Source organism: Papio anubis, chromosome 12 (genome assembly GCF_008728515.1).
Source record: "Papio anubis isolate 15944 chromosome 12, Panubis1.0, whole genome shotgun sequence".
NCBI lineage: Eukaryota > Metazoa > Chordata > Mammalia > Primates > Cercopithecidae > Papio > Papio anubis.
This window is the reverse complement of record NC_044987.1, coordinates 48,371,886-48,383,903: the sequence shown is the minus strand read 5'-3', so window position 1 is coordinate 48,383,903 and position 12,018 is coordinate 48,371,886. Positions and strand designations below refer to the sequence as shown.

Genomic DNA, 12,018 nt, shown 5'->3' with positions numbered 1-12,018 from the left:
GCCAAACTGTAGGAGAGCCCTCAGAGGGCAATCAAGACTCTTCAGTATGAGGTGCTCACCCAACTCCTAATATTCTGGACGACGTCCAGCATGGGAGCTAATCGAACATTTCCCTCACTCACTTGACAAAGATTTATTGAGGGCCTGGCACTATTCTAAGCACTGGAGGTGCAGCAAGGGAACAAGATAGAAAAACTTCCCGCCTTTGTGGAGTTCATATGCCAATGGATGGAAACGACGATCAAACTAAATAATAAAAATTAAATAAGTTTTTGAATATCAAATAAATTATGACACATTGGAAGGCGATGAGAACTATGGAGGAAAACAAAAAAGGGAAGGGAGGGCCGGGCACAGTGGCTCAAGCCTGTAATCCCAGCACTTTGGGAGGCCGAGACGGGTGGATCACGAGGTCAGAAGATCGAGACCATCCTGGCTAACACGGTGAAACCCCGTCTCTACTAAAAAATACAAAAAACTAGCCGGGCGAGGTGGCGGGCGCCTGTAGTCCCAGCTACTCCGGAGGCTGAGGCAGGAGAATGGCGTGAACCTGGGAGGCGGAGCTTGCAGTGAGCTGAGATCCCACCACTGCACTCCAGCCTGGGCCACAGAGCGAGAATCCGTCTCAAAAAAAAAAAAAGGGAAGGGAGGAGAGTAATAACTCAGGGAGAGTTGGAATTTTAAAGAGTGGTTAGAGTAGGCCTCATTGAGAAGGTGATATTTGAACAGAAATGTGACAGCAATGAGGAAACAAGCCATGCAGATATCCCAGGGTCCTGCGGTGGGAGATATCTGGCACATTCAAGAAATGGCAAGGCGGTCAGCGCTGGTACACCAGAGTACCCCAGGAGAGCAAGAGGAGAGGAGGCCGGAAAGGACACAGGTCAGACTGTATTAGGCCTTGGGAGGACACTAAGACTTCTGGCTTTTATTCTGAGATGAAGCAGCATTAAGGAAAGCCAGACAAAAAGGCAGCAAACATTTACTTGCTCCCTTTTACACGTGTGGCGCTGTACATATATCTCATGGAATCCTCACAAAGACACTCTGAGGTAGGTCTTATTTATTGAGACAGGGTCTGGCTCTGTTGCCCAGGCTGTAGTAAAGTGACACAATCTCAGCTCACTGCAACTTCCACCTCCTGGGTTTAAGCAATTCTCATGCCTCAGCCTCTGAAGTAGCTGGAATTACAGGCACCCACCACCATGCCCACTTAATTTTTGTATTTTTGGTAGAGTTGCAGCTTTGCCACATTGTCCAGGCTGGTCTTGAACTCCTGGCTTCAAGTGATCTGCCGGCCACGGCCTCTCAAAGTGTTGGGATTACAGGCGTGAGCCACTGCACCCAGCCCAAGGTAGGTCTTATCTGTGTTTTTCACACGAGGAGAGTGAGGCTGAGGGGGGCATTTGCCACCAAGCTTATGTCTGACTGGCATTTGCTGATGGTTGTGTCAGAATAAGCCAACCCAACGTTGACATCTCATTTAATTCTCCTCTCCACACAGATTCCTCCAATCAGCGAGGCAGAACAAAATCCCTCTCTCTGTGGACCCTCATTCTCTGCTTAAGCATAAGGGACTCACCAGCCTAGAGCTGGCAGTCAGAATGGGGGCAACCTCAACGCTAAATTGTGAGGGATGAATTTTGGCCACTACAGTGTCTTGCATTCTCACCAGAGCCTCACAATAACCTCAGTAAGAAAGGGAGGGTAGGAGTGAATACACCCATTGTTCACAAATATTACTGATGTGTTCACAGGAGGAGCTCCTGCAGCAAGTTTTCCTTGGGTTCAGCCTCTCCTACCCATCCTCCATTCAGCATGATGCTGAGTCATTTTTCTAAAACCCAGTTCTGACCAAGCCACATACTCAGGATTAAAATCCTTCACCAACTTCCCACTGACCATTGACTAAAACTCAAAATCCTTAAGTGGTCTGTAGGACTCTCCACGAACTACCACCTGCTTTACTCTCCAAGCTCTTTTCCTTAGGCTCCAGCCATTGTGAAATTTTCCAGTTCTTCTTGCCTTCAGGCTTTTGTATGTGCTGTTCCTTCATCCTGGAACACCATTTCCCTGTTAATACCTGTTAGGTCTCAAGTTACATGTCACTTAGTGCACAAAAGTCTTCCCTAACCCCTCCAAGCCCCTCCTATGTGCTCAATTAGAACCTGACTTCGTCAGGCACAGTACTCATCACACGGTCTCAAATCGCTACCTACTCATGTTTGTTTCTTGCCAGTTTATGAGCAAGGTCTGTGTCTCCCAGTGATTTGTATCCCCAGCTCTTGCCACTGTCTTGCCTCTACTAGGCACTCAAGGATTCATGAAAAAAAAAAAAAATGATGAAAATAGGTGGAAGGTGATTGAGCTTCCATTTCCACCTGAACATGAACGTAGCTCTAGGGTCCATAAATGAAAAACTAGGTCCATATTATTCAATGTGTTCCAGCTCTAGATCTTTCACATCATTCTGTGGTTTGACTAAGTTGAATGACTTCTCTAAGTCTTGATTATCTCATGCATATGATGGGTATATTCTCTTCCTTGTGGAGATTACTGTGAGGCTCTGGTGAGAATTCAGGACACTGCAGAGGACAAAGAAGGATAAGGAGCAGCAGTAGAAACAGCAGCACAAAGAGAAATTGGAGGACTCCAGATGTGGACTGTGCTTAATTCATATTTTCCATGTGTCAGCCTTGCCATGCCACATCTATGAATGCCAATACTCTTCTTGTCAATTGTCCAAAAGTTAAGCTGGAGAGAAAAACTAAGGCCCCAAATAGTTGTGCTTGCCTTTGATGGCAACAAAGAGTGGATCTGGGCTTCTGACCCTAATTCCAATTAAAATTCTAATCCCAGGTTAAAGTCTAATTAACAACAAAATTTCCTTCCCAGCAGGCTCTGCTGCAAGGAGGGGCCCAGATAGCACAGATAGCATCTTCTCCTTTCCCAGACAGGGTTGTTGTACCAAAGCCTATACAGATCACCCAGGGAAGGAGTGTAAAATTTACATAAGTGGTGACTCTCACATGATGAGGATTTCAGAAGACAGGCAAATTGTTCTGACAGTCCCATGACATCAAGAATGAAGGCTTCAAAAAAAAAAAAAAAAAAAAAATCTGGGCAGCAACAGAAGAGTAGTAACAAATATGCTTGAGTTGGGGAGAATGCCACCAGACAAAAAGGCCCTGATCAACAGGAAGGCTCATCTCACCGGAACACTTACAAAGCCATCGTGCATAAAACTAAATGCTTTGTAAACTTCCTAGGATCACAGCAGCATCAAAGGATGGATGGAAGGAGAAGCCAAAGATGGAACAAATTGAATGTGATAATCAGAAAGTCTTTGCTCACCTACCTCTCAGCAGAAAGATTTCCCTCCAGTGCACCAGCCCAGTGATCATCAGATCACACTGCCAGGACATCCATGCCCAAAGCTGCTAACTGCACAGCTGGGCTGCTCTGCTTCTCAGGCTCACGTGGTTGGACTTGCCCCTAAGTTCTTCACATTGGCTCCATTTTACCCTGCCCTCTTGAACCACATTTAATTTATTCTCCCTTGCGCATAATAGTTTACAAAAAATATGTCATGCTCTCCCCACCTCTTCTTAGTTGAGGGGAAGAAAAACTTCGTTGTTCCCTCAACTGTTCCTCACATGTTTTCTAAGCTTCTCATGATCTTGGTCATTTCTCTCCAGACTGAAAAAATGAGCAGGTGGTGCTAAGCCCTTTACACATATTTCAGTTTAACCACTCTGACCACCATGCAGGTAGGTATTCTCCACATCCCATGGATGAGAACACTGGGGCTTAAGTTAAGTAACTTGACTAAGGCCACTCAACCAGAATGTGATTTGAACCCAAGGCTTAAGATTCTGAAGCCACTATTTTTCATCTTTCACTGCATCACTAGTCCCCTATTTCTCAGAGAGATCACACAGCTGGTTAGGGGCAAAGATGAGACTAGAACCCAAGTTTCCTGATTCCTAGACAGTTCTCTTTTCACCCTGCTGTTCCTCCCTCTGTACATTTGACTTTGTCATTTCTCATGGGCAACATGCATCAGCCCTCAAGGCATGGCATGCTCTTCTAAGGACGACAACTTGTTAGGAATTAGAAAATGATCAGGCCCTTTGGGTTTGATTTATGGATAGACATGGAAAAGAGGACAAGCATGAGATAGAGGGGAAAAAAGGCATCTGTGTCACCATGCAGGTATTTATACACGCCTACTAGCCTCTTAGAATGGTATCAATCCCTCGAACCAGAAACAATTACTAAAAGAACCTACATTTTATATGCTTAAGCCCAATCAAAATGTTTTGTAACATGCATACACAGAAATGTGTTTATATGAAAAGCAAACTTTGTCCACGCACAATTGGGTAACAATGCTACATGAATATTTTGTTTCTGTATAGTCAGAGCCTTCAGTGCTCTATTTTTAAAAAACACATAAATTACTCAGTGTAATGTGTTGCTTAAATGGGGCTTCTTGAGAGGAAGGCATTGTCTTCTGACTGGTTCAAGGTAGCCTCTTAAAAAATAATAGCTGAATGAACAAATAAAATGAACTTCTTCATAAAGAAGTGAACAAATGAAAGGATATAGATAGAATAAGAAAGGATAAGCTACCCAATAATAGGTTGTCTTTTTTTTTTTTTTTTTTTTTGAGACGGAGTCTCACCCTGTCACCCAGGCGGGAGTGCAATGAGTGCAATGGTGTGATCTCTGCTCACTGCAACCTCCGCCTCCCAGGTTCAAATGATTTTCCTGCCTCAGTCTCCCGAGTAGCTGGGATTATAGGCACCTGCCACCATACCAAGCTAATTTTTGTATGTTTAGCAGAGACGGGGTTTCACCACGTTGCCCAGGCTGGTCTCAAACTCCTGACCTTGTGAACTGCCCACCTCAGCCTCCCAAAGTGCTGGGATTACAGGTGTGAGCTACCGTGCCTGGCACTTGCCATTTTTTATAGAGCAACTGAAAATTAAAAACAGACAGTCATCTCAAAATACAAAGCTTTCACTTTTGTGAAGATTCTTCCAAAGATGGAAGCCATTTTTCTACTTCATCCATCTCCTCCAGGTCCAGGCTGAGTAGCAGACAGCTAGTATCTTCTGGAAACTGGCTTGGTGGTCTCAAATTATGAATGAAGAGGGAAAGATGGGTAGAAAGACTACCTTATCTGACAATTCCCCCTGCTCCTTAATCTCATATTCAAACCTAACAATAATAGCCCTGGATTTCTGAAAAGCTCATTTTCTGCAATTGCTAGGCCACAGGTTTAAACTTACAATACCCACAGGAATAAAATACGCTAACCAAGCCCCAACCAAGGGCAAGATAATGGGCTGTGTGAGGAGACAGCATCACACACAACTAACCATAATACAAGTATGTCAGCTACAGATAAAGGAGGCACACTCCAAGTGTCAGGTAGGCCACAGAGATTTAGGAAGGAGATAAAATGAGGGGAGCCTTGAATGCTGCATTAGAGAAGGAGGTGGGCATTCTGGGCAAGAGCACTGGACCCTGAAACCATAAAGGTGTTCAAAAAGAAGGCTGGTAACTGGAGTACCGGGTGTAAATGGGGCAAGTGACCAAGGTTGGACCCCAAGAGGCCTTAAGTGTCAAGGGGGGGGAATTTGAACCTGAATTTTTCATGCTTGCCAGTCTTGATAAATGTGCTAGAACCACCCTTTTAATCTATATTTTCTTGATCAGGATTCTAAGAAACAAAAACAGTCAAGAAAGAAAGGATCTGAGGAAATGGGCCGCTGAAAGTTCATTTTAAACTTCATACCTGGGCTGAAAATTCAAATCATATGTAGAAGAGAGATGGCAGTCTACAAAAGGGGTGACTTATCTTCAATAACATATCACGGCCGGGCGCGGTGGCTCAAGCCTGTAATCCCAGCACTTTGGGAGGCTGAGACGGGCGGATCACCAGGTCAGGAGATCGAGACCATCCTGGCTAACACGGTGAAACCCCGTCTCTACTAAAAAATACAAAAAACTAGCCGGGCGAGGTGGCGGGCGCCTGTGGTCCCAGCTACTCCGGAGGCTGAGGCAGGAGAATGGCGTAAACCTGGGAGGCGGAGCTTGCAGTGAGCTGAGATCCGGCCACTGCACTCCAGCCTGGGCGACAGAGCCAGACTCAGTCTCAAAAAAAAAAAATAATAATAATAATAACATATCACGAAGGACTTTAAGCCACATAGAAAAGAGTTCTGATATTGCAGGGAGCTGCTGCAAAAGCCACCATATCCATGGGCTTTTATTAACTACACAGCTTGTGAAGCACCAAGAGGCTTGCCTAAGTTCAAAATACCAGAGAGAAACCTTTCTCCTTGGAATAGCAGCATCCACCCCAGTCCCAGATCTAATTCTGGAAGAGGGTAATTTGTATGCACCAAAAGTTCTGATAATGTATGCAGTCCCCTCCCTCAGAGAGTTTAGATTCTGGAAAGGAGGGCACATACCGAACAAGCCCAAGAAGTCCCACAGAGCAGAAGGGCAGTGGGCTATAAAACTTTTAAGCAGAGGATTTAATGTACTCTTGGGGAGCCAGGCTTCTTTGAAGAGAAGTACGATATCTGTCAACAGCACACTCTATAGTGACATCTAAATTGGGAGTGCCATCACTTTCATTATATTCATGATTGCCTCAACAGCCAGCAGTATTCAAATCTGGCTGATCAGCAGCAGATTCCCAGACATTGCTCAAGGCTTACTGAACCAAACTCTTTAGCGCTGATGTTCAGGAATCTGCATTTTCTAAAATGTTCCCACATGATGTGGATGCTTGGCCAACTTTGGGAATCACAATTATAAAGGATTCCCAATATGTCAGAAATGGCTGATGACTGGATGGAGCACAGCAATTAGTCAAAGTTAAACATGCACATTTGTATATCAATTGTTTTCAGCTGTTACAAGAGAAAACACATGAAATAAATTAACAGTCAAATCATAGAGTCATAACCAATTCTTTGTGTGGATGAGGAATCTGTGATGAAAAAGGTCGTAGAGCAATTGCTTAAGGTCACACAACTGCCTAACGCTGGAGCTAGGACATGCAGAGATCTCCTTTACCCTCTAGGACATATACAATTTCAACATAAATAAGGATTTGCAAACTGGCTAGTAAATGGTTTGGGCTGCACTTCACAGCACCCCTGAAAGCCAAACACTGATAACAGCCCAAATGACAGATGAATACCAGATTTAATTATTTTCTAGGTTTCAAATTCAAAGGAAAGGAGTGGAAGAACTAGCTGATTTATTAACTAGGCTGGAATTAAACTCAGGATCATAAAGTTAACTGAACTGTAGCTATCACCAGCTCAGACTTTAAAAGGACCACAGAAAGGCTCAAAGTGAGAAAGCCTCACTTTTGGTACAATCATGTACATTCCTAACCAGACTGGGAATGAGGGACTCTCCCCAAATGTACTAACTCGGGGATTACAAAAACTGGCTGTACATTAGCATCATCTGAAAAGATTTTTCTAAAAACACCAATGCCCAGGTCTCTTCATCCTCCCTCTCCCCACAACAATTCTTATTTAAATGGCCTGGGGTGAGACTCCCACCTAGGATATTTTTCAGAATGGTGCCTAGATGATTGTAATAGGCAGCCAGAGTTAAAACAATTTAACCAGTTCTCTCCCACTTCTAGCTTCTGCTCAAATCCAGGACCTATAAGTGAAGCAAGCAAGGCACCCAGAGCACAAAACATAAAGAGGCAAGGTCACGTGAGCTCAGCACTCTGCACCTGCAGCACTCTGAGAATGAGTGTTTCCTTAAGAGTAAGACACCCAGGGCACATAATTTAAAAGACACTCACGTCAGGGAGCATCAGCACTTGCATGACCTTGTCTCCAAAGACTTTGTGCTCTAGGCACTTTACCTGCCTCACCCTAGTCCCAGACCTGCTCAATTCCATCTGGTCAGGCCAAATTGCCCCACTAAAGATGCATCAAGCCCCTACTGTGTGCAAGATCTTTCTCGATCCTCTCCATCCTCTAAAGAGACACTGATTTTGAAACTGATACGGGTAAATAATGTCTGCCATATTCATTTTCTATACCCCCAGTAGAAGTAGTGTTGTCATATAGTAGAATGCACTTGTAGCTTTGGAGTCAAAAGATAATTGGAAGTGGATGAATCTATTAGTTCTTTGGCAGTTTCCCTAATGACTCTCATTTGTTTCTTCATCTATTCAACATGGGCAGCAAAACAGATCTACCTTACAGGGTTACCATGAGGATGACATTATATTGTAAGTAAAATGGCCTGGGACACAATAAGTGCTCCATAAACACCTAATGACAATAAATAAATCCCCAACATTTCACTAACTCAATCACCTTTCCATGCCATTATAAGGTTGGAGTATTACTGCTGCTACCTTTTCTATTTACCTCACTAGACTGTTTCCTATCCTCTAACCTCCCACACCATTTTAAGAATGAGTCAAATTCTTGGTTTCTGCAAGCACACACACTCCCACCCTCCACTGCAGAGACCTTTGAGGAGAGTTTTTTAAATCTTCTAAATTTGAGATGGGGTATTGGTAGGAGAAAAGTTGGGTGAAAGGATCTCATTCTTCAAACACAAGAATTCCCTTAAATTTTTCCATCTTAGTCCTGGACCCCAACTTCAGAGAATCAAAAGCCAAGAGTTTGATATCTTGGTCTCTGGTTCTGCAGTAACAGCCCTCCTCTAGCTTCCTCCAGCAGTAGGCAGAAAGGCTTTGGTATCCTGTGTCTCTAGTACATAGCAGGGTACCTGGCATACAGCAAGTGCCTCATTTATTGAGTAAATGAAGAAGAGGAAAAAAGATCAGAAAGAAAAAAAGCAAAACAATTCAATGGAATATAGAAAAGGCCAAAAAAAGGGCTGTACAAAAAAGTTGGACAAGTCATCTTCCATAAATATATTAATTCTATGATAGGCAGAATAACGGTCCTCCAAAGATGTCCACATCCTAATCCCTGGAACCTGAAGATATGCTGCATTACATGGTAAAAGAAACTTTGTAGATATCATTGTTAAGAATCTTGTGGGGAGATTATCCTAGATTATCTAATGAGGCCCAATATAATCACAAGGTCTTTATAAGAAGGAATTAGGATAGTCAGAAGGAGAGAGACGATATATGAGGATGAAAATGTTGGAGTGATGTGTTTTGAAGATGGAGGAAGGTGCCATGAGCCAAGGAATGCAGGCAGCCTTAGCAGCTGGAAAAGGCAAGGAAACAGATCCTCCCCTAGAGCCTCCTGAAGGAACTCAGCTCTGTTGATCTCTTGATTTTAGCCTGTAAGATCCATTTCAGACTTCTGACTTCTAGAACTGTATAAGTTTGTGTTGTCTTAAGCCCCTAAGTTCATCACAGCAGTAATAGAAAATTAATACACAGTCTGAGGACACAGTGTTACTTACTCATCTCTGAGTCCATCTCTGAGTTGTGCCAGACCCCTATTGACTCCAACAAGGATGGCACCCAGTTTAAGAGGCTGAAGAAGAGACCCAAAGCCTGCAAATGAAACATGAGGTTTTATCAGGGGCTTATATGCAGGGGAGAGAGTCCAGTGGCAGCAGGCTGGACAGAATAACCACACAGGCCCATGGTGGTAGGCTGGGCAGGAGAACCACAACCACTTGCAAAAACACACAGTTTATATAGCATTTTCACTTAGCACCCTTCCCCTAACAACCTCCACCTGGCAACCATCATTTAACCCAAAAGAAAGGACCTAATTTCACAGGACAGTTGGGGACTCAGACATTCCTCATAGATAAGGAATAGATCTCCAGGTTGGCCATTCCCAGATTCATTAGCTCAGAACTCTGAACACACATTCAGGTAAATCTGCCATACAGTCATGCACAGGGTGTGCTCCATCTTTACACACTTCAGAGAGCAGGGGAGAAGCACACTGGATCTCTTTGTGATCATCAGTGTTCAATACAATTCTTAAAATGGAAACTTGGCAAGACTCACTGTCTTTGGTTAATGAATGTAAATGAATGTAAACAACTATTCATCCCAACCAACAGTAATAAAGTAATAAATTAGTATTTCTTTCACTAGCATAAGTTACATACTGTTAGTTAAATGTCACTGAGTTCTAGCTCAGACAACTGTTGTTTCAGAGCTTGGGGGGCAAAGCTCACGTTTATTCCATCCTGTTTAGACACCCCATGCTGTGGATTCTCCTTCATTCTTTGGTTGTGTATGCAACAGAATTCCCTTGCTTTCAAGGCATTCCTTGAACCACTTTTATGCTATAAGAGAAACTGGCCCTTTTTCCTCAGTCTAGTTGGCAGTTTCATGAAGGAAAAAGAATGTAAGATTTAAAGTCACAAGATCTGGTTTGAAATCTAATAACTCACTCACTAGCTTGGTGACCACAGACAGCATTTGCTTGAGCCTTAGTTTGCTCATCTCTAAAATTCAGACTAACCACTGCCTACCCTCTTTGCTGAATCACTACAGGGAGCTGATGAGACCAGGTACGGAAAGACATTTTATAAAGTGCAAAACATTATACAATTATATTTACACTTTTTTTTTTTTTTTTTTTTTGAGACAGGATCTTGCTCTGTCACCCAGGCTAGAATGCAGTGGCACAATCTCAGATCACTGCAAACTCCGCCTCCTGGGCTTAAGTGATCCTCCCATCTCAGCCTCCCAAGCAGCTGGGCCTACAGGCACATGACACCACACCTGGCTAATTTTTTTATTTTTTGGTAGAGACAAGGTTTCATCATGTTGCCCCGGCTGGTCTCGAACTCCTGAGCTCAAGCCACTCGCCTTGGCCTCCCAAAGTGCTGGGATTACAGGCACGTGCCCAGCTGATCCATTCTCCTAACATAGCATGATCTCTAAGCAGATACCCATAAATTTGGGTAAAAGGAAAGGTTCATAGTACAGTCTAGAAGAAATGAAGAATGCTTTTACTTCACCTGCCTTCAGATATATAGTTCCTGAGACACAATAGGAAGTAGTATTCTACTCGTAGATAACAAACAGCCACAAGCATGCTCCCATTGAAGAAGTCTTAAGGAATATCTGACTTGCTATCTATGAAGTCCTATAAGGTGATATTAATGAGTAAAAGGTGCTATTACATGGTAGTTACACCAATCAGTCAGTACCAACTCTGCCCAGGCATTATGTCTCTGAATCTGCAAAATCCAGTCATCCTTCATGATAGTTGTCATATTCCAGAAGGAACTTCACTATGTGTACGAAGGCAGGAGAATGACCAACCATATCTAAAACTCCATTTAACATTAAATATCAAAATGGACAGCAACCAGCCCAGCCCCAGTTTTGTCCCCTTACTTATATCTCAGGCTAGCCTGAGCTCAGACATAGTACAATGCCTCACAGAAGGATAAAAGCCCTAGTGAACAAATTTCATAAAATATTCAGCTGGCCTTTTGGAGAAAAACAGCTGGAGCTAACCTTAGGAATTCCACTAATTCCCCCTACCACACAGCCTAAAAATAGCCAAAGAGCATTTCTTGCTAGTGATGGCCTTTCCTTTAAAGGAAATAATATGCAAAAGGCATGCTGGGGTCATTAGCCCAAACCATGCATTCCCCATGATAAATCCTTGGCCAAATGTTCCTATGAGAATCTGCCTTCATAAGGTCAACACTGAAATGTCCTTGGGAAGGTTCCCGGCTCCCTACTTTCCACTGTATAAAAGACATAGGTTATCAGCCACTAATTCCCTGTATGGCCATGAGGGTTTCACTTCCCTTTCCTTGGTCTCGGTTTCCACATCTGCAAAAATAAGAGGGCTCAATTCTGACCTCTAAGGTCTTCTACCAGTGTAAGACTCCCTGGGAGGTACAGTGAATGGCTTCACTGTCTTCAGGATAAAATTCAGACCACTCAGGGTTACATTAGCCCCTCCATATCTACACCCTGACTTCCTTTCCATTTCTTCCTACACGGTACCTTGAAGTTCTTTAAACTTACCTTTCACACCTCTG

General features: G+C 43.5%; 1 protein-coding gene across 24 annotated transcripts in view; it reads right to left on the bottom strand.

Moving 5' to 3' along the window:
- The window catches only part of SYTL2 (synaptotagmin like 2), a 122,576-nt gene that overhangs the window by 67,533 nt on the left and 43,025 nt on the right, over positions 1-12,018 (bottom strand). For 18 of the 24 annotated variants that reach the window (XR_002517147.2, XM_009187049.4, XM_021926381.2 and 15 more), the window contains one exon: positions 9,451-9,544. The exons of the other annotated variants lie outside the window; for them this stretch is intronic. The gene's annotated coding sequence lies outside the window, so the exon portion shown is untranslated. Of the gene's footprint in view, positions 1-9,450; positions 9,545-12,018 lie in introns of those variants that run through there. 24 annotated transcript variants of the gene reach the window in all.